Here is a 22,259-nt window from a genome sequence, read left to right on the forward strand (position 1 = left end):
GTTGCTGGCATTTCATCGTCTCGGCCATGACTAGTGGCAGCAGCTTCAGCACGAGGTGGAAGTGGATCTTGATCTTTCCCTAATTTTGGAACCTCAACATTTTTGTTCTCCATATTTTAATAGGCACAACTAAAAGGCACCTCAGGTAAACAATGGAGATGGATGGATACTAGTATACAATTATGGATGGACTGCCGAGTGCCGACACAGAGGTAGCTACAGCCGTGGACTACCGTACTGTGTCTGCTGCTAATATAGACTGGATGATAATGAGATGAAATCAATATAATATCACTAGTACTGCAGCCGGACAGGTATGTATATTTATTATGTAATGACTGATGACGGACCTGCTGGACACTGTCAGCTCAGCAGCACCACAGACTGCTACAGTAAGCTACTATACTATAGTAGTATGTACAAAGAAGAAAGAAAAAAAAAAACCACGGGGAGGTGGTATACAATTATGGATGGACTGCCGAGTGCCGACACAGAGGTAGCTACAGCCGTGGACTACCGTACTGTGTCTGCTGCTAATATAGACTGGATGATAGTGAGATGAAATCAATATAATATCACTAGTACTGCAGCCGGACAGGTATGTATATTTATTATGTAATGACTGATGACGGACCTGCTGGACACTGTCAGCTCAGCAGCACCCCAGACTGCTACAGTAAGCTACTATACTATAGTAGTATGTACAAAGAAGAAAGAAAAGAAAAAAAACACGGGGAGGTGGTATACAATTATGGATGGACTGCCGAGTGCCGACACAGAGGTAGCTACAGCCGTGGACTACCGTACTGTGTCTGCTGCTAATATAGACTGGTTGATAATGAGATGAAATCAATATAATATCACTAGTACTGCAGCCGGACAGGTATGTATATTTATTATGTAATGACTGATGACGGACCTGCTGGACACTGTCAGCTCAGCAGCACCGCAGACTGCTACAGTAAGCTACTATACTATAGTAGTATGTACAAAGAAGAAAGAAAAAAAAAACCACGGGGAGGTGGTATACAATTATGGATGGACTGCCGAGTGCCGACACAGAGGTAGCTACAGCCGTGGACTAACGTACTGTGTCTGCTGCTAATATAGACTGGATGATAATGAGATGAAATCAATATAATATCACTAGTACTGCAGCCGGACAGGTATGTATATTTATTATGTAATGACTGATGACGGACCTGCTGGACACTGTCAGCTCAGCAGCACCGCAGACTGCTACAGTAAGCTACTATACTATAGTAGTATGTACAAAGAAGAAAGAAAAAAAAAACCACGGGGAGGTGGTATACAATTATGGATGGACTGCCGAGTGCCGACACAGAGGTAGCTACAGCCGTGGACTACCGTACTGTGTCTGCTGCTAATATAGACTGGATGATAGTGAGATGAAATCAATATAATATCACTAGTACTGCAGCCGGACAGGTATATATATTTATTATGTAATGACTGATGACGGACCTGCTGGACACTGTCAGCTCAGCAGCACCGCAGACTGCTACAGTAAGCTACTATAGTAGTATGTATAAAGAAGAATGAAAAAAAAAAAAACCACGGGTAGGTGGTATACAATATTATATATATATATATATTATATACAATTATATATATATATATATATATATATATATATTAAACTGGTGGTGGTGATTGATTATTATTAAACTGGTGGTCAGGTCACTGGTCACACTATCAGCAACTTGCAAGTAGTACTCCTAAGCAGACAATCACAAAATATATTATACTGGTCTGGTGGTCAGTGTGGTCACAATGGCAGTGTGGCACTGACTCTGGCAGCAAAAGTGTGCACTGTACGTTATATGTACTCCTGAGTCCTGCTCTCAGACTCTAACTGCTCCCCACTGTCAGTGTCTCCCCCACAAGTCAGATAATTAATACAGTCACACTATCTAATCTATATCACTTCAGCAAGTAGTAGTAGTATAGTAGTACTCCTCCTAATAATGCTCCCCAAAATTACTACTACTGTGTCTCTCTCTACTGTCTCACTCTCTTCTCTAAACGGAGAGGACGCCAGCCACGTCCTCTCCCTATGAATCTCAATGCACGTGTGAAAATGGCGGCGACGCGCGGCTCCTTATATAGAATCCGAGTCTCGCGATAGAATCCGAGCCTCGCGAGAATCCGACAGCGGGATGATGACGTTCGGGCGCGCTCGGGTTAACCGAGCAAGGCGGGAAGATCCGACTCGCTCGGACCCGTGTAAAAAAACCTGAAGTTCGGGCGGGTTCGGTTTCCGAGGAACCGAACCCGCTCATCTCTAGTCACTACACAGCATCGCTGGGCTGCCAGTAGCGGCAGTCATTCACTGGGGAGGATTCAAAGTGAAAGCCTGCATCTGCGCAGTGTGCAGACTTTCAATATAACCAGATTGACTGGCTGTCTCGTGGGCTGCAGGGAGGAGCCGCGGAGGCAGCAGGAACATGAAGGGGTAATGGCAAAGGAACGTGCTGCAGGCACTGCTGTGTTTGCAGCCAAGCAGCTCAAAGTAAGCCAGAAGTCATTTTTTATTCTTTATGTTTTAATCAAAATTAAATGGTCATGCAATATAAATATATATATATATATATATATATATACACACACACACACACATATATAAAAACATAAATATACTGTATGTACTATATTTAGTCCTTAGGGGCCACTTGCCTTCTGTACCCCGGGCCCCCCAGAGCCTTAATCCGGCTCTGCCCCACCTGCAGTGCACATGGTTTTGCCTATTAGGGGAAGATTTTGCTTTTGCAATCAACCTTGAATTAGGCTCTAACTTCCTAACATTGCTTTGTGGTGGGTCCAAATTTGTAAGTAATGGCAAACAATCATACAACCGTTTTATTTCTCTAACAGATCAAAGCTAGTTGCTGATTGGTCATGCAATCATCTAATGTTAACCATACACAGGTTCTAATTTATGTTCGTATGCAATGGGCGATGTTCACACAACGGAGCAGTTATTGGCAAACTGCGCATGTGATGCAATGCACATGCGCGAGGGAGCCGCTGAGATCCCACACGCAGAGAGAACTTTGTCGCTGTTGACAGCAAGCGGATGTTTGGATGTGGTAAGGAAAGTGGTTGGGAAAACGGAGGCGTGTCACGTTTTCACTGGGGGTGTAGTTTCTGATGGCTGCGTGATCATACATGCAAATGGGTTCTGACTAGTCCTGTGGCCAGTCTGCGTAGCCATAGACCAACCATTAACTTCGATGTTCTCTGTTATTGCGTATAGTCCGCTAATGAGTATGCCCAGCCTTGAGGTGTAACGCTTGAGACTCACACCCCCTAGAGGCCTGCGGGGGGATTCACCGGTGGACCCTGGTTGTGTACAGCCACGCCCACTTCTGCATGGGGGTAGGGCTTAGCCAGGCAAAAGAAGGCAGGCGCAGGCTCCTTTCCAGAGGAGCACTGCGGTGGGCGGCGTCATGATGACACGCTGCGCTGCACAGTCAGGAGGGTCCCACCGTCACAGTCCGGAGAAGGACGAGGAGGCATGCCCTAGAGCTGGTGAGTGTGGTCAGTGTACACTACCCGGCGGTGGGGGGCGACGACACTGTTGAGGGGGTGCGCCGGTGCTGTAAATATCTTGAGCCCCAGCCAGCGGCAGCCCCAACTACTGTTAGCTGTCCACATGTGTATGACGTTTATATGTTTGGGTACACATATGTAAGTGGCACTACTACGTGTGGGCATTGTGTAAGTGACACTAGTACTATGGGAATTGTATAAGGGGCACTACTATGTGCGGGCATTGTGTAAGGGGCACTACTACTTGTGGCCATTGTGTAAGGGGCACTACTGCGTGTGGTCATTGTGTAAGAGGCACTGCTACGTGTGGTCATTGTGTAAGTGACACTAGTACTATGGGAATTGTGTAAGGGGCACTACTATGTGTGGGCATTGTGTAAGGGGCACTACTACTTGTGGCCATTGTGTAAGGGGCACTGCTACGTGTGATCATTGTGTAAGGGGCACTGCTACATGTGGGCATTGTGTAAGGGGCACTGCTACGTGTGGTCATTGTGTAAGGGGCACTGCTACATGTGGTCATTGTGTAAGGGGCACTACTACTTGTGGCCATTGTGTAAGGGGCACTGCTACGTGTGGTCATTGTGTAAGGGGCACTGCTACATGTGGTCATTGTGTAAGGGGCACAGCTACATGTGGGCATTGTGTAAGGGGCACTACTACTTGTGGCCATTGTGTAAGGGGCACTACTACTTGTGGCCATTGTATAAGGGGCACTGCTACGTGTGGTCATTGTGTAAGGGGCACTGCTACATGTGGTCATTGTGTAAGGGGCACAGCTACATGTGGGCATTGTGTAAGGGGCACTACTACTTGTGGCCATTGTGTAAGGGGCACTACTACTTGTGGCCATTGTGTAAGGGGCACTGCTACGTGTGGTCATTGTGTAAGGGGCACTGCTACGTGTGGTCATTGTGTAAGGGGCATAGCTACATGTGGGCATTGTGTAAGAGGCACTGCTACATGTGGGCATTGTGTAAGGGGCACTACTACTTGTGGCCATTGTGTAAGGGGCACTGCTACGTGTGGTCATTGTGTAAGGGGCACTGCTACATGTGGTCATTGTGTAAGGGGCACAGCTACATGTGGGCATTGTGTAAGGGGCACTACTACTTGTGGCCATTGTGTAAGGGGCACTGCTACGTGTGGTCATTGTGTAAGGGGCACAGCTACATGTGGGCATTGTGTAAGGGGCACAGCTACATGTGGGCATTGTGTAAGGGGCACTACTACTTGTGGTCATTGTGTAAGGGGCACTGCTACGTGTGGTCATTGTGTAAGGGGCACTGCTACGTGTGGTCATTGTGTAAGGGGCACAGCTACATGTGGGCATTGTGTAAGAGGCACTGCTACATGTGGGCATTGTGTAAGGGGCACTACTACTTGTGGCCATTGTGTAAGGGGCACTGCTACGTGTGGTCATTGTGTAAGGGGCACTGCTACATGTGGTCATTGTGTAAGGGGCACAGCTACATGTGGGCATTGTGTAAGGGGCACTACTACTTGTGGCCATTGTGTAAGGGGCACTGCTACGTGTGGTCATTGTGTAAGGGGCACAGCTACATGTGGGCATTGTGTAAGGGGCAAAGCTACATGTGGGCATTGTGTAAGGGGCACTACTACTTGTGGTCATTGTGTAAGGGGCACTGCTACGTGTGGTCATTGTGTAAGGGGCACTGCTACATGTGGTCATTGTGTAAGGGGCACAGCTACATGTGGTCATTGTGTAAGGGGCACAATTACTGTGTGGGCATTGTGTAAGGGGCACTGCTACATGTGGTCATTGTGTAAGGGGCACAGCTACATGTGGGCATTGTGTAAGGGGCACAATTACTGTGTGGGCATTGGCCCTCATTCTGAGTCGTTCGCTCGGTATTTTTCATCGCATCGCAATGAAAATCCGCTTAGTACGCATGCGCAATATTCGCACTGCGACTGCGCCAAGTAATTTAACAATGAAGATAGTATTTTTACTCACGGCTTTTTCATCGCTCCAGCGATCGTAATGTGATTGACAGGAAATGGGTGTTACTGGGCGGAAACACGGCGTTTTATGGGCGTGTGGTTGAAAACGCTACCGTTTCCGGAAAAAACGCAGGAGTGGCTGGAGAAACGGGGGAGTGTCTGAGCGAACGCTGGGTGTGTTTGTGACGTCAAACCAGGAACGACAAGCACTGAACTGATCGCACAGGCAGAGTAAGGTTGAAGTTACTCAGAAACTGCAAAGTAGTTTGTAATCGCAATATTGCGATTACATCGGTCGCAATTTTAAGAAGCTAAGATACACTCCCAGTAGGCGTAGGCTTAGCGTGTGTAACTCTGCTAAATTCGCCTTGCGACCGATCAACTCGGAATGAGGGCCATTGTGTAAGGGGCACAACTAAGGGGCCATGTGGTTCTTATCTGCCGTCAAAGTCTATGTTAAGATCATTTCATTAATTTGTGGACTAAAGCTTTTACTTCAGTTGTACAGGTTGTATTGTCCCTTTTTTATGTCTTTGTGAATGTCTCAGTATGTGTATCTTCATGTTTCTAATTCACTTTGTCATTTTGGGCGTTTTAGAATTGTTGCATGTGGTATTTGAGAACTTTATCCATCCCATTTATTAAAATACAATATTTGCTAGTGAGTGGGGTATCGCTTGTGGGCTCTGAATTACAGGTGTAGAATACCCCTTGATGTCTATGGGGCTAATTCAGACCTGATCGCAGCTGTGCGTGTTCACACAGCAGCGATCAGGTCTGAACTGCGCATGTGCCAATGGCTGTCTTAGCCCTGCGATCGCCTCTGCCTGATTGACAGGCAGAGGCGGTCGCCTCACGGGAGAGGGCCGGCCGGCGGCGTTTGCCCGCCGCTTAGGGGGCGCGTTCCCGGCAACGCAGGTGAGCCCAGACCATTGGGGGGTCAGGCTGCGGCAGGACCTGCGCTGGTGGGGAGCTACTCTACCAGTACAAAAGCATTTCCGCTGTGCGATGCTTTTGTACTTGTGCAACGGGGCAGGGCCTGACATGCGGGACGGACTAGCCCTGTGCTGGGCGTCCTCCCACATGTCAGGGAAATTTAGCACATCTATGATCAGGTCTGAATCACCCCTATTTACAGATGCTTCTGATGTGTAGAGTGAGCCTTGACCCTCCCGCTGAACCTATTGCTGTTAATAGTGTGATTGTTGCGACCTATTCCCATTTCTGCCAAGGTCTCAAAAGAAGAATCCCATGCATTTTTTTTTTATTAATACCTTAATGCCATATTTGCATCTGTATATTTTATATGATAAATGTTACATCTTATTTGTTAGCAACACTCTCCAGATGGGTGTGGTATGCGTGACCAACGGTCAGGAGACCGCCGATCAGCATACCGACGCCGGGATCCTGGCAGTGGAATCCCGGCGGGGGGTGGCGCGGGTTCTAGTCCTACTTTATGGGTATCGTGGACACCTACGAGTGGGAATAGTCCCTGTTGGTTGGTCAGGATTGTGAGGGGGTTGGATGTAGGCGGAGGTTATGTGACCGTTGATCTCCTGACTGCCGGTCACATAACTACATCCCCTCCAGACACAGACAGACAGTCTTTTATGTATATGATTTATTAAAGTACAATATTGTTGATCTAACTTTAGCATTTTGCTACTAACACTGTCAAGACCCATCTTCTGGCGCATAAATTACTGTTCTCTCCCAGTGTAACCCAGGCACCAAGGGCGTAGCTACCATAGGTGCAGGGAGTGCAGTTGCTATGGGGCCCAGAGCTGAGAGGGGCCCACCTTCCCTGTCAAAGTCAAATGTGTTATGGTAATTTTTCACAGATACAAAGGGGCCCTTACAACCTTTTGCCTTGATGCCTACAACATACTGTATCTAGGTATGCCCCTGGACCTGCTCATCGTAATGTGGTATAAAATGAACTGGAGGGCATTATAATGTTACATAATATGAACTAGGGCAGTGGTTCCCAAACTTTTGTGAATCACGGCGCCCTACAGTATCTGAATTATATTCATGGCACCTCTAGGTCAAAAGTTTCTTACTGAGAAATTAAAAAAATATATATTACATGAAGTAAATTGTGTTTACATGTCATCCTTAGCTTTAATTATATGGTGGGTGACACGATTTTATTCTTTTTGTCCACATATTTATGATTGGAAGCCAGCAGCACTGGTTTTGCCCATTACATGGACCATAACTAATTTGAATTGGTCCTTGACCGCCAACCCAAGGCACCCCTGCAAGTGTCCTGAGGCACCCCAGGGTGCCACGGCACACAGTTTGAGAACCACTGAACTAGGGCATTGCAATGTGGCACAATATGAATTAATACTATGGCATAATATGAACTGGGGACACTGTATGTAATAATGTGGGGGTACTGTGGAAACACTGTATGTAATAATGTGGGGGTACTGTGTTATGTAATGTGTACAGGCAGCAATACAATATTACATAACATGAACTAAGACACTACTATGGCTCAGAAAATTTACTAGGGCACTATTATGGAGCATAAAATCAACATCTGCAGGGGAGAGGTGTCTCTCTAGAAGCATTGGAAAAGGGGCCCCTTCAAAATGTTGCTATGGGGCCCAGAAAGTTCTGCCTACGCCCCTGCCAGGCACATATACTACTGTTTTCTCCTGGTGTAACCCAGGCACATATGCTACTGTTCTCTCCTGGTGTAACCCAGGCACATATACTACTGTTCTCTCCCGGTGTAACCCAGGCACATATACTACTGTTCTCTCCCGGTGTAACCCAAAACACATATACTACTGTTCTCTCCCGATGTAACCCGGGCGCATATACTACTGTTCTCTCCTGGTGTAACCCAGGCGCATATTCTACTGTTCTCTCCCGGTGTAACCCAGGCACATATACTACTGCTCTCTCCTGGTGTGCAGACGTATGTGCAGGAGCTCCTGAGCTCCAGAGCCTAGCAGTGCAGCAGAGTGAGAGTGCCCGCCCCCCTGCAGGATTCCTGGGCAGGAGTTGCTGCTCTTAGTAGGGGGAGAGTGGAAGTTTCAGCAGGTGGAAGGCCCGGGCCCGGGGCTGCTGCCTTCGGGTCCCAGAGGTATGAAGAAGGGGCAGGCATCCCTCACGCCACCCCCTTCCCCAGCTATAGGGGTTGGGGGACAGGAAGGGATGGTGGAATCAGCCAGCCAGCCACGGATTACAAGGAGTACCAGCAGTGTTGCCGGAGCCCCTGTGAAGCAGCACGGATCGGCAGGAAGATTGTGTACCCCTAAGCCTGTGGAAGGCACCTCTGCCAGTAAGATTACTGGTGGGGACGGTACAGTCGCCACAGCGGCTGAGCCTCCAGGCAAGGAAGGGGTTAATGTCAATGTAACAGAAGATATCTCAGATACAGAGGACTCAGACTGTGATGATGATGATGTTTCAGAGGAAGATTACTGGGTCCATTTAGGCCTAAAGGAATTAATGGCAGAAGCTGCTAAACTTAAATCCCGGTATTATGCTCGCAAGAGAAAGTGTAATACAATTGGCAATTTGGAGCGGGTCAGGATCCAGGGTGAAATGGATGAAATACAAGCAACCATGTGTAATATAAAGGGCAGAATAACATCTCTGAAGGAATCTGAAGGAAAGAAAAAAAAGGCAAAAGTTTCCATACCAGCAGGGAAGGAGTTAACTGCAGTGCATAGAAATCAGGTTACACCCTCATCAAAGGAGTTGATTCACCTGGAAAAGGAAGAGGGTGTGGAGATGGAGGAATCCCCAGCTATTGATGAGCTCCAGAGTGTGACTGTCCAGGAAGAGGCTGTGGTTTTTCTGGATACAGCATCATCGGCTGCTATGGAGACGGAAGCAGAGGCGAGGGGAGCAGACGGCGGCTCGGGAATCCCTGGTGGTGCACCAAGCAAGGTAAGATCTGTGCAGGTGTTGTCAGGAGGGGATTCCCGGGGGTTACCCGTGGCTTCCAAGGTGCCGGGCAATGGTAGCAGTAATGAAAATGCTGTTATAGGTGACAGGCCGGTGAGGACCGGAGGGCAGGATCCGGCGTCGGGTCTATGCAGGGCGCAGGGTGGCATGGAGGATGAGCCTGTTAACATTTTGCTTGAATCTGATGCAGGTCCTAGTGTAATTGTGCAGGCTGTGTCCAAAGAAGTGCAGGGAGGTGTGGGAATGGCAGTGAGGAAAACTGTAATAACTAATGGTTTGGCTCAAGGTCTGTCAGCTCTAGATCCAGAGACTTTGGATGCTGGTGAGAAAGTAGTTGCAGAGTCAATGTATGGGAACATTCCAGCTCCTGCCAGGGTGAAGGAAGCATTGTCGTTAATCAGTGCAGAAGTAAAGAAAAAGAATTCTAAAGACATTCCAGAAGGAAAGGATAAACATGTGGGGGGAAAACTGCAAAGTGAAAATGTCAATTTAGCTCCTCTTGTTTCTTTGTCAGTGACAGAGGGTGGAGGGAGTGCGGGTAAGCCTAACCCTGATGAAATGTCTTATGCACAGAAGGCGGCAGATATGGGGAAAAATTCTGGAAATAAGAATACAAGATTTGGTGGTGGTAGTGGTGGCCAGAGAGTGAGACGGAACCTAGTACAGTTTAGGTGGGTGGGTGATGGTGACCCCCCACCTAAGACTGATTTTCTAAGGTTAATTTTTTCTCTTGGGGTTACTTACAGAGATTTACATGCCTGTATTCACCCTATAAAATCTGTTGAGTATGATGTCAGCTTTTATAATAAGGAAATATTGTTTATTTTTTGGAGAAAGTGGTCTGTAAACAAGGACAAGAATGGTTACTGTAAGTATGAGGCGGAATTGATGGAGAAGCAAAATGACATAAAAGTGACCATCCTGGTCCGCAATGAATCTATACCTATGGAAGATATCAGGTTTTGGTTAAGCAGGCAATGTGAATTGCAATCTGACATAAGGAAAACGGACCACACAATGGGAGTGTGGGGAGGTGCTTGGTTGGCCAGTGTACGTCTGTATCCTGGGGAGACCGGTATGCGTCATATTCAATCTGCTGCGTACATAGGTCGAGACCGGGTGCAGATATTTTATACTGGTCAACCAAGGACATGTTTTAAGTGTGGTGAGGCTGGCCACCTCAGTGGTGACTGTGGGGGTGTGAAATGTTCGATGTGTGGAGAGAGTGGACATACATCTAGAACATGTAATAAGGTGAAATGTAACCTTTGTGGGGAGATGGGACATCCCTACAGTCGTTGCCCCATGGCAAATCATAACAACAGGGGTTGCATGAATTTTGAGGAAGGTAGTAGTTCAGAAATGGGAATTACTAGGGGTGGAGTAGTTAAAGTGAACAAAGAGAAAGAAATGTCATGGGAAATTGGCAAAATAGTGTCAGAAGGAAGCAAAGTTCAGCCTCAGGCCCAATCCCAGCCTCAATCCCAGTCCCAATCCTGGTTTCAGGTGGGAAAAAAAGGTGTAAAAACAACAAAGAGGAAAGTGGAGGAAGAGGTGATTCTTTCAAATAGGTTTGGTGTATTGACAGATGAGGAAGATGAGGGAGAAGTGGTTCTAGAAAAAGGAGAACCAAGACTTAAACCTAGAAGACAGAGAAGAAAGAACAAAGAAAGGAAAGAAGTAATTAAGATGGTAGGGAAGAGAAGGAGGGAGGAGGGAGAAGGGAATACAGACAGTGAAATAGAGGATGTTGCAGCAGAAAGTTTAGAGTGGGATCCAATAGGGATTGAATTGGAGCAAAGAAAAGAGGAGGAGGAGTTTGGGAAGCCACTGTTTGAGGATGAGGAGGTAGGTGTGGAGGTGGTTGCTGCTGAGGAGGAAGTGATGGTGATAGGGAAAGAGGCAGAGAGTGAATCTGAGAGTCAGAGCAATCAAAATAATGTGTCTGGCCCTGGGTCACTGGATGCAAGGGAACCCCCTGACCCTGGTCCTAAAGAGGCTGGTGCGGGTGTGGATGTGGTTGTGATTGAGGAAGTGAATGGGGTGGCATGTATGGATTGTGGTGTTGGTGGTGGGGGTGGTGGTGATAACTAGAGTAATGTATGTGCATAGTCCATTTCAACAATCTGGAACCATGGATCCCCATCCTATTCGATGTGCCACAATGAATGTGGCTTCCGTGTTATCCGTACGTGCTCGGTATCTGGCTTTTGAGTTTTTTGACAACCAGAACGTGGACATTTTGTTCTTACAAGAGACCCGGATCAACAGATTAGCAGCCCTTTACAAAGCTAAAAGTGAGTGGAGGCGCGGGCCCTCTTTTTGGTCTCTTGCTGCTGAGCCGTACGGTGGGGTGGCGGTACTTTTTACCGACATGGTAACCGTGCGCAAGGTTGTTGAGTTACAAGTGGGAAGGTGTATGATTTTGGATGTCACTTTAAGAGGACATAACCTTAGGCTTATCAATATCTATGGCCCCCAGTCTCGCTGGGATAGGAAATGTCTTTTTGAAATGGTTAAACCCTTTCTTTTTACGACCCAGCAAGTCATCTTTGGGGGCGATTTCAACGCCATCATTAGGCCAAAAGACAGGGGAGGCTCCAGAGGACTGAGGCTGGGCTATGATGAGAATTTTTTAGTTAGTATGGCTAGTCAGGCAGGTATGGTTGATGTACACGTTAAACATCAACCAGACCTCACGGGGTACACTTACTTTTGTGGTCAGCGCAGATCTAGAATAGACAGGTTTTTTGTTAAGGAGTCCTCAAGCACTTTACCTTCAGAGGTAAAGTTTGTAGAGTTCTCCGATCACGGGTACTTAAGTTTTGTTTTGAATGCCTCGCAATCCTTCCAGAAAGGAAGGGGTTTGTGGCGTCTGAATGCTGAGCTTCTCAAGGAAGAGGAAGTGAGACAGTCTTTCAGGGAGTTTTTTCAGGCGCAGGAGTCACTGTTGGAGGCTGGTTGGAGTAGATCGGAGTGGTGGGAGGAAGTAAAAAAGAGAGCCCGAAGTCTTTTCAGGAGGCTAGTAGTCAAAAGAAACTTGGTTAAAAAAAATACCTACTATACTCTAAGAAGGAGATTAGATTTCCTGATCTCTGAACAGGGGGATAGTGGGGAAATCTCCCGGGTGAAATCACAGATGAGAGAACATCAGTATAGCCGTCTATCTTCTTTGATTTTGGAGAGGGATTACGGAAAGTACCACTCCCCGGATCCCTACCAGAGTTGTAGAAGGGGGATTGATGTTAAAGAGATAAGAGGGCTTGTTGATGGAGAGGGTGTGCTTCAGAAGGGCGAAGAAGGCATCCTAAAAGTCATCAGGTCCTATTACGCTGAACTCTTGTCTGCGAAGGCACTTGACAGAGAAACGATGGAGGCATTTCTGAGGGAGACACCTGGTCTTGTGGAGCCAGATGCTTATTTTGTCTGTTTGAACAGCGAAATAGGTGTGGAGGAGGTCAGAGAGGCAATTGGCGGGTTAACTCCCAAAAAATCTCCAGGACCAGATGGTTTAACAGCTGAATTCTATAAAGAATTCTCAGATATCCTGGCTCCTCGTCTTACGGAAATATATAATACTAGCCTGGGTGAGGGTGAACTCCCTCCTTCCATGAGACAGTCAGCTCTTATTTTGCTGTCCAAAGGTAAGGACCCGGTCCATATTGAGAACTGGCGCCCCATCGCTCTTCTCAATACGGACAGAAAGATTCTGGCAAAAATCTTTTTCAACAGGCTAAGGGAATTTTCAGAGCTTGTACTTTCGCCTTTCCAGCACCCTACTGTAAAGGGCCGCAGTACCTTTACTGCTGTCCTTGGTGTCCGGGAGGCTCTTGAAAGGTGCAGGGCTGGAAAGTTGAATAAGTTTCTGCTGGCATTGGATCAGTCTAAGGCTTTTGATCGGGTCAATCATGAGTACCTGTGGGCCTTACTTGAAAGGTATGGTTTCCCTATAAGGGCGGTAAATTGGTTGAAAGTTTTGTATAAAAAGGCAGAGAGCTTCCCACTTGTGAATGGTTGGGTAGGGCCTGCATTTCCAGTAGACTCTGGTGTTCGTCAGGGGTGTCCCCTGAGCCCTCTTTTGTACGTGTTTGCAATCGATCCTTTTATAAGAAGGGTTGAGGGCGGCATGTTGGAAGGGGTGCAGCATAACCCAGAGTTTCCTTTGAGTGTAGTAGCCTATGCTGATGATGTCACAGTAGTCCTGTCATCGGTGGCAGAGGCATGTGATGTAGACCAACTGATCATGGAATATTCAAGTGCTTCGGGTTCCATAATCAATCAGGACAAGTGTGAAGCTTTCTGGATGGGGGAGGAAGGCAACGAGTTTGATCTTCCGGACAGCCTCCCCAGGGCCAGTCAATGTATAAAAATCTTGGGCATCAAATTTGATCATGGTGACTATGCAAGTACAAATTGGGTCGGGAAACTGGATGGTGCAACCCGTAAAGTAAAGAGCTGGATAGGATGGAAGTTCTCTCTGAGGGAAAGGGTGGACCTGTGTAAAACTTACCTGATCCCAATGTTTTTGTATGTCAGCTATGTATGTTTTTTGCCGCAATCTTTGTGGACTAGAATGAATTCCTTGTTTTTTCTACTTTTGTGGGGGAACAAGATGAACATTGTGAAAAGAAGTATCACTTACAGACCGAGGGCAGAAGGGGGCTTGGATATGGTAAACCCCGTAGTCTTCTTTGTAACAGCTTTTTTAAAGCTAAATGTCGGTGGTCTCTGCTTAGAGACGCCCCCTCGGTGGGTAAATGGCTTTAGGGAATGGGTGTCTCCCTTTATTAGAGTATGGTTAGAGGATGGCAGACTGAGAATTTTTCGGGCTCAGAGAGGCTACCTCCCGATCTATGTGATCCAGTGTCTGAAAGTGATTAGGCGATGGGGCCTGCAGGTGGGTGATATAAGAGATCTCTCGAGAAAGGAGTTGGGGAAGAGGGTCTTGTGTTCCCACTTTTATGTCCCATTGGCCCTGAAAGACTGCCCAGGTAATGTTCTCACAGAAGGATTGAATCTGGTAAATTCCCAGAGGGTGCCTCTGAAGTTTAGGGATATTGCCTGGTTCTCTTTTCAAGGGAAGCTTTATGTTAGGGGAAACATCAAATTTAGAAGTGCCGATGAACGTGTTTGCCCACGAGAGGAATGTCAAGGGGAGGAGGAGACCATGGACCACTTCTTCTGTAGATGTCCCTTTAACATAAAGGTTTACAAAACAGTGTCGGGTGCCATAGGCATCCCTTGCCTTTCGGGGCTCAGTTACCCGGAATGGGTCTACGGGGCATTCAAAGGGTATGGGGGCTTTGATTTAGGCACAATTTTTTTAGTCAGCTTAGCGGTTAGGTTCCACACGTGGCAGGCACGGTGTCTGGTTAGTTTGAGAGGAAAAGTCCTTCCCTGTGAAGAGGTGGTGGGTCGTATTCTTCATGAGGTGAGTCGGATGATGGATCTAGAGAAGAAGAGATTGGACACTGTCAGCTGGTCCAGATTGTGGCGCCAGTTGAAACCCCCTTAATGGGTGGTGGAAGATATCCTCTTTTCCGTCTCAGGTTCTTTTCTGTCCTGGTCACTTTTTCTCAGCTGATTAGGTTTTGTAGTTTCTTTTTTTTTTAAAGAAGGGGTTTGCATACACCTTAAAATATGCAGATATGTCACTCTAGTTATAATTATTTGTTGGTAGTCCGGCATGTATGGAGGGTGAAAGGTATGAATGAAGGTAGGATTGTGGATAAATGTGGGAGTGTATGGAGGTGGAGGGTTTATGATAGATGGATAAATGTGTGTTAAATGTTGAGTCAGCTAAGTGGGAAATGTTGGGGGAGTTCCCTGAAATGGATTCACAGAAATTATGTGGATCAAGGAAAATGTTTAAAATGAAAGTATGATAAAGTGATGGAAAACATATTTGAGTTATGTAAACGGTAAATATCATGATGTAATGATCTCTATTTATTTATTATGTATATAATTGTAAATATGATTATAATGTTTATATTTTGTTATAAAATGGAAGCTGTGCATAAATAAAAACATGCCCAGACACATATACTACTGTTCTCTCCCGGTGTAACCCGGGCGCATATACTACTGTTCTCTCCTGGTGTAACCCAGACGCATATTCTACTGTTCTCCTGGTGTAACCCAGGTGCATATACTACTGTTCTTCTGGTGTAACCCAGGCACATATACTACTGTTCTCCCCTGTTGTAACCCAGGCACATATACTACTGTTCTCTCCCGATGTAACCCGGGCGCATATACTACTGTTCTCTCCTGGTGTAACCCAGGCGCATATTCTACTGTTCTCTCCCGGTGTAACCCAGACACATATACTACTGTTCTCTCCCGGTGTAACCCGGGCGCATATACTACTGTTCTCTCCTGGTGTAACCCAGGCGCATATTCTACTCTTCTCTCCTGGTGTAACCCAGGCACATATACTACTGTTCTCTTCTGGTGTAACCCAGGCACATATACTACTGTTCTCTCCTGGTGTAACCCAGGCACATATTCTACTGTTCTCTCCTGGTGTAACCCAGGCACATACAGAATACTACTGTTCTCTTCTGTTGTAACCCAGGCACATATACTACTGTTCTCTCCTGGAGTAACACAGACGCATATACTACTGTTCTCTCCCGATGTAACCCAGGCGCATATTCTACTGTTCTCTCCTGGTGTAACCCAGGCACATATACTACTGTTCTCTCCCGGTGTAACCCAGGCACATATTCTACTGTTCTCTCCCGGTGTAACCCAGGCACACATTCTACTGTTCTCTCCTGGAGTAACCCAGGCACATATACTACTGTTCTCTCCTGGTTGATTCTTTTATTAGAAAACTTGCAACATACAATAAATAAATAAATAAAGCATAAAACCAAGCCAAAACACAATTATGGCTGAAAATAACATATCATAAATGTAAATCAACAGAATCTTACACATATAATTTCCATGGCTTAACAATTTGTTAAGCCTAACAGCCTATACTAGACAACACACAACTATACACAACATACAAATGTAACCACAGCACTACAAACCACTTACATTAAATTCAAGTAGAGAGAAAGTAAAGGGCTTTTAGCTGCATGTAAACCATTTTAAACAAAAAAAACCAAGTCCAAAATCTACAGGGAGTGAGAAAAATAGATAGCTAAAAGATGGAGGAGAAGATGTCTGCCACCCACTCAAGGAGGCTTCAGGTGGCGCCAAAGCCTGGACCACCCAACAGCATCCATCCTCTCCTTATCCATATCCATCAACCTCTTCAGCTCGTGTAGAATGCTTTCCACCACCACTTCGCAGGGGAGAACTTTCTGTCTAAGGGATACCTGACACCGTGCTCTCCACGTGTGATGTCTAACAGCTAAGCTAACTATAAAAATAGTGGTCAAATCAAATCTCCTATACCCTTTAAATGCCCCATAAGCCCACTCAGGGTAACTAAGCCCCGAGAGGCACGGGATGCGTAAGGCTCTTGAAACTCCCTTATAAACTTTTACATTGAAAGGACACTCAAGAAAAAAATGGTCTAACGTCTCCTCCTCCCCTAGACATTCCTCACGCGGGCAGCCACGATCACCGGCACTTTTAAACTTGAGATTACCCTTCACGTAAAGCTTCCCATGAAAGGAGAGCCAAGCAATGTCCCTAAACTTCAGTGGGATCCTTTGAGAATTGATCAGAGATAACCCATCTGAGCAAACATTACCCGGGCAGTCCCTTAGCGACAGCGGAACAAAGAAGTGAGTTCGCAAAATTCTTCTCTCCAACTCCCTTCTGGAGAAGTTTTTAACTTCACCCTCTTCCAGCCCCCAACGCCTTGTCATCTTCAAGCACAAGATGACGTAGATCGGGAGGTAGCCATGCCGGAGCCGAAAATTTTTCACTTGACCACCATCAAACCAGAGCTCAAGGAAGGGAAATACCCAGGCCCAAAAGCTCTCTACCCATCGAGGGGGGGAATCTAAAAATAAACTCCCAAGGTTATGTTTTATAAAGGTAGAAGCAAAAAACACCACAGGGTTGACCATACTTAGGCCACCCTGTTCCTTCGACATGTAAGTAATCCTCCTCTTGACTGGATTCATTCTATTCCCCCATAATAATAGGAAGAATAAAGAATTCATCCTGGTCCACAAGGATTCTGGCAAAAAGCACACGTAGCTGACATAGAGAAACAAAGAGATCAGGTAAGTTTTGCACAGGTCAATCCTCTGCCTGTAAGAAAGCTGCCACTTTCTCCAAGACTGTACCTTCTTGGTAGCATCTTCAAGACTTTTCTCCCAATTTTGAGTGGCATAATCACCATGGCCAAATCGTATACCTAAAATTTTGATCACTGGGCTGGCCTGGGGGAGGCTGTCCAGAAGGGCAAACTCGTCACCTTCCTCTCCCATCCAGAAAGCTTCACACTTGTCCTGGTTGACTCTGGAACACGAAGCTTCAGAGTACTCACAGATAAGATGTTCCACGTCACGTGCCTCTGCCACAGATGACAGGACAAGAGTGACATCATCTGCATAGGCCACCACCCTCAATGGAGACTCAGGGCCCAGCTGCACCCCCTCTACAGTGCCACTCTCAATCCTCCTCACAAAAGGATCAATTGCAAACACATATAAAAGGGGGCTCAGAGGACATCCCTGACGGACACCCGAATCAACAGTGAAAGCAGGGCCTACCCAGCCATTAACCAGTGGGAAGCTCTCGGCCTGATTATAAATAACACACAGCCAATCTACCACCCGCACATGAAGACCATACCTTTCCAATACAGTCCACAAATACTGATGATTCACACGGTCAAAAGCTTTGGACTGATCCAATGCCAGCAAATACTTCCCCCACTTTTCAGCACAACATCGTTCCATGGCCTCCCGGACGCCAAGGACAGCACTAAAGGTGCTACGGCCCTTCACGGTGCAATGCTGAGATGGGGAAAGCAACAGTCCGGAAACTTCCATCAACCGATTGAAGAGTACCTTTGCCAGAATCTTTCTGTCCGTATTTAGAAGAGCGATGGGGCGCCAATTTTCAATATGGGCTGGGTCCTTACCTTTGGACAACAATATAAGAGCAGAAGATCTCATAGAGGGAGGGAGCAACCCCTCACCCAGGCTTTCATTAAATACCTCTACAAGATGAGGAGCCAAGATGTCAGAAAACACTTTATAAAATTCCGATGGTAATCCATCTGGGCCTGGAGACTTCTTCATAGACAGACTGTCTATGGCATTCTTGACTTCCTCCACTGTTACATCACTACCCAAAGAGTCAAAAGAGGGATCAAGCCCTTCAAGCCCAGGTGTTTCCCTCAGAAAATGCTCCATCCTCTCTCTGATAAGTGGCTGCTCAGATAAGAGGTTGGAGTAGTAGGACCTAATGACTCCCAAGATACCTTCCTTATCCTCACGAAGAGTACCCTGTTCATCATACAGGCCCCGGACCACCCTCAGATCGACTGATCTTCTGCAACTCTGGTAGGGATCCGGTGAGTGGTATTTACCGTAATCCCTCTCCAGAATCAATGAAGACAGACGATTGTACTGGTATTCCTTCATCTGAGCCTTCACTCGAAAGATTTGCCCACTATCTCCACGCTCAGAAATCAAGAGATCAAGTTTCCTTCTCAAGCTCTGGTTGATGCACCTTTTTGACAAGCTTTTCCTGGCTACCAGCCATTGGAAAAATTTCCGGTTCCTCTTTTTACACTCCTCCCACCACTCAGACCTACTCCAGCTAGCCTCCAGAAGTGTCTCTTGTAATTGAAGAAAGTCTCTAAAGGACTGTCTGACCCTCTCCTCCTTTAGGAGCTCGGAGTTCAAACGCCAAAGGCCCCGCCTTTTCTGAGGGGTTTCTGAGGCATTTAAAGTAACACTCAGAAAAACGTGATCGGAGAACTCTACTGGCTTTGTCTCTGGAGGCAAAGTTTTCGAGGACTCCTTAACAAAAATCCTGTCTATCCTAGATCTACGACTACCACTATGAAAGGTGTAACCTGTGAGGTCTGTGAAATGGCGAACATGCACATCCACCAGACCTGCCTCTCTAATCATACCAACTAAAAAGTTGGAATCATAGCCCAGGCTCTGGTGTCTCCTCTGTCTTTAGGCCTAATGATGGTGTTAAAATCACCTCCAAAAACAATCTGCTGGGCTGTAAAAAGAAACGGCTTTATCTCCCTGAAAAGACATTTCCTGTCCCACTTTGACTGGGGCCCATAGATATTAATCAGCCTTAGGTCATGTCCTCTCAAGTTGACATCCAGAACCATGCACCTACCTACCTGCAACTCTATAATCCTGTGCACAGTTACCATACCAGTAAAAAGAACTGCCAACCCAGCCGCAAGAGACCAGAAAGAAGACCCCCTCCTCCACTGAGATTTGGCCCGATGGAGTGTGGCCAAATCGCCTACCCTGGTCTCTTGCAAAAATAAAAAATCGACATCAACCGCATCGAAAAAATCAAAGGCCATAAATCGAGCTTGTTCGGAAAGCACGGAAGCCACATTAATGGTGGCACATCGTATAGGTTGGGGATCCATGGTTCTTGGATTATAGAAGTAGGACCCATTTACTTTCTCTTTACTTCTTTCTCACAGTCCTCATCGGAGGACCCTACCCTCTTACAAGACAAACCAAAGGGAATTACATCATCATCCTCCACAACAACCTCTTCCCCAGCACTTTCTTCCACCCCACACCCACCACCAGAATCAGAAGCCACAACCCCATCATGTGGGCTCTTAGGTCCCACTGTTCCAGGAACCTCCCTGGTATCAGTTTCAACCCCACACCCAACCTTTTCTGGGGGAGGATCCGGATCAGGAGGCTTTGGGACTACACCTGGGTCACCCCCACCATCAATCCCCTTAAGGGGGTCCAGTGAAGAAAATCCCTGGCATCCAAGTTCTTGACTAGGAGTTTCCTCCACCACCATCTGGCTCTCGTTCCCTTCTTCACCCTGTCTACCTTTAGCCTGCTCATCCAACAAGGATTCCAATGCCTGGCTAAGCTTCGTCCCAGCTGAATCCCACTCTAGATCATTTTGAGTGGACTCTCGCTTAGCCTTCTTAGTATTTCTACCATTCCTCCCCCTCTTATCCTTAGACTCCACCCGCACAGCCACATCACTTACTAGTAAGCTGGAGCTCTTCTTCACATTTTTAGGTCTGGGTTTACTGGGGACAAAGATAAGCTCCTTGCCACCTACCATCACAATCTCACCTTCACCCTCCCCCTCATCCTCAAAGAAGCCAAGATATTGAATTTATTTGCACAAATAACATCTATGTTCTTTGTCTTTGCCTTCTTCTTTCCTCCATTCTTCACAGTCTGAAAGGGCACTTCACTAGACTCTGGCTGCATCTTGCTTCCACCTCCCACCTGTTTCTGTGACTTACTAGCCCTCTCCTCCAATTGCTGTAACATTTCCTGGTGCAAAATTGCCTCCAACATGCTATTATCACCAATATCATTTACAGTCTTATCTACCGTCACATTTACATTGTGTGATGCATTTGGGCATCTGCTGTAGGGGTGCCCTTCAGTGCCACAAAGGTTGCACTTGACCTTTACACATTCCTTTGAAACATGGCCTGTCTGATTGCATAAAGCACACTTAACAACTGTGCAATCTCCACTAAGATGCCTAAAATCCCCGCACTTGTGGTAGGTCCTCGGCTGCCCCGGGTAGAAACATTGAAGCCTGTCTCTACCGGTATAGGCAGCCGAGGGCAAATGCTGGGTCTCCGCACCACTAGAATGAAGACGCACAAATGTAGAGTAGGCACCCCCCCAAACACCCTTGGTATGGTCAAACTTGATCAGTGGAGACAACACAGAACAATATCTAGACAGCCAGAAGACAATATCAGCAGTAGGTAATGATTCATTCCTCACTAATATGGTGATTTTAACCTTATCCGGCCTAGTGACTGTGTTTGTTTTGAAAAATATGTAAGGCTCTTCCAGCCTGTTCTGCTCCCATTTTGTACAGAAAGCTTGGAGACCATTTAATGACACAAAACGTAAGTCATATTCCGGGGACTTCACCGGGTGTATGCAGGCATAAAGATCAGCTGCTTCAAACCCTAAAGAAAAATTAAGTCCAGAAAATCAGATTTAGAAGGGGGAACCCCATCACCAACCCATCTAAACTGTATTACATTCCTCCTTTTAATTGACTGACCCCCACTTGCTCTCACCTGAGGCACAACACCTATAGCCTCAGACACCGCTCGAGCATAAGATGCAGGGTCGGGTTTTACTGGACCAGAAGAAAATTGAGGAAGGGATAAAGAAGTCTGTACATTGACCCCCTCCCTTTCTTTATTTACTGCACTAGCAGGCTTCTGATAACCTAGCCTGATTGGCACAGATAAGGTTGACAGCTGCCATTACCCTGGCTGGGGCAATCATATCACCATAAATAGTCTCTGTAACAGCAGACTTCTCAGGGGTTAATACACGTTTGTCCAGTGCAGGCAGTCCTTGTGCCTTAGCTTCCATACACCCGGGCTGCTTAACAGTCTCTCTGCTACCCAATGACATCACCACTTGTGCGTCTTTGGCCACGCCCCTTACCGCCTCCGCAACGACCAAGCCGGAGCTGGCCACTACAGGCATATGGAGGGGACCAGCCTCAGCACTGCCTACCCTTCCAGGCAGACTACCAGCCCGCGCTGGACCCTCACTCGCAGCCTTCGGGTTAGGCACCGGCGGAGACAGACCCTGGGAAGCTGCTACAACTGAAATGGATCCGGTGCTAGCCAT

The 22,259-nt window shown here is 46.8% G+C and overlaps 1 protein-coding gene across 1 annotated transcript in view; it reads right to left on the minus strand.

Moving 5' to 3' along the window:
- Window positions 1-22,259, minus strand: part of GFI1B (growth factor independent 1B transcriptional repressor) — a 95,278-nt gene that overhangs the window by 71,977 nt on the left and 1,042 nt on the right. The gene's annotated exons all lie outside the window — the stretch shown is intronic.

The sequence above is a fragment of the Pseudophryne corroboree genome, chromosome 8 (genome assembly GCF_028390025.1).
Source record: "Pseudophryne corroboree isolate aPseCor3 chromosome 8, aPseCor3.hap2, whole genome shotgun sequence".
Lineage (NCBI taxonomy): Eukaryota > Metazoa > Chordata > Amphibia > Anura > Myobatrachidae > Pseudophryne > Pseudophryne corroboree.